Raw genomic sequence first — 290 nt, forward strand, 5'->3', positions numbered from 1 at the left:
TGATTCATAATGGTATCTCTTTATTTATAAACAATATCCATAAACATGGCATAATATACAGATGCATAAAAAACTTTAAACCTGAGTCTAAAGTCAAAATAAATATTGATAACTTTTTTATCTTCAGTCTGAATCCATTATCATGGTTACAATTACCTTATTATTATTTTTCATAATTAGTTAAATGTTTGATATGAGATGTACCTGCATTTAGTATTAGGCTTCACATATTCTTAAAGTCTTACATATCATATAGGGACTAAGTAGGTTTTGAATAACTGTAACTCCTA

Source organism: Penaeus monodon, chromosome 29 (genome assembly GCF_015228065.2).
Source record: "Penaeus monodon isolate SGIC_2016 chromosome 29, NSTDA_Pmon_1, whole genome shotgun sequence".
NCBI lineage: Eukaryota > Metazoa > Arthropoda > Malacostraca > Decapoda > Penaeidae > Penaeus > Penaeus monodon.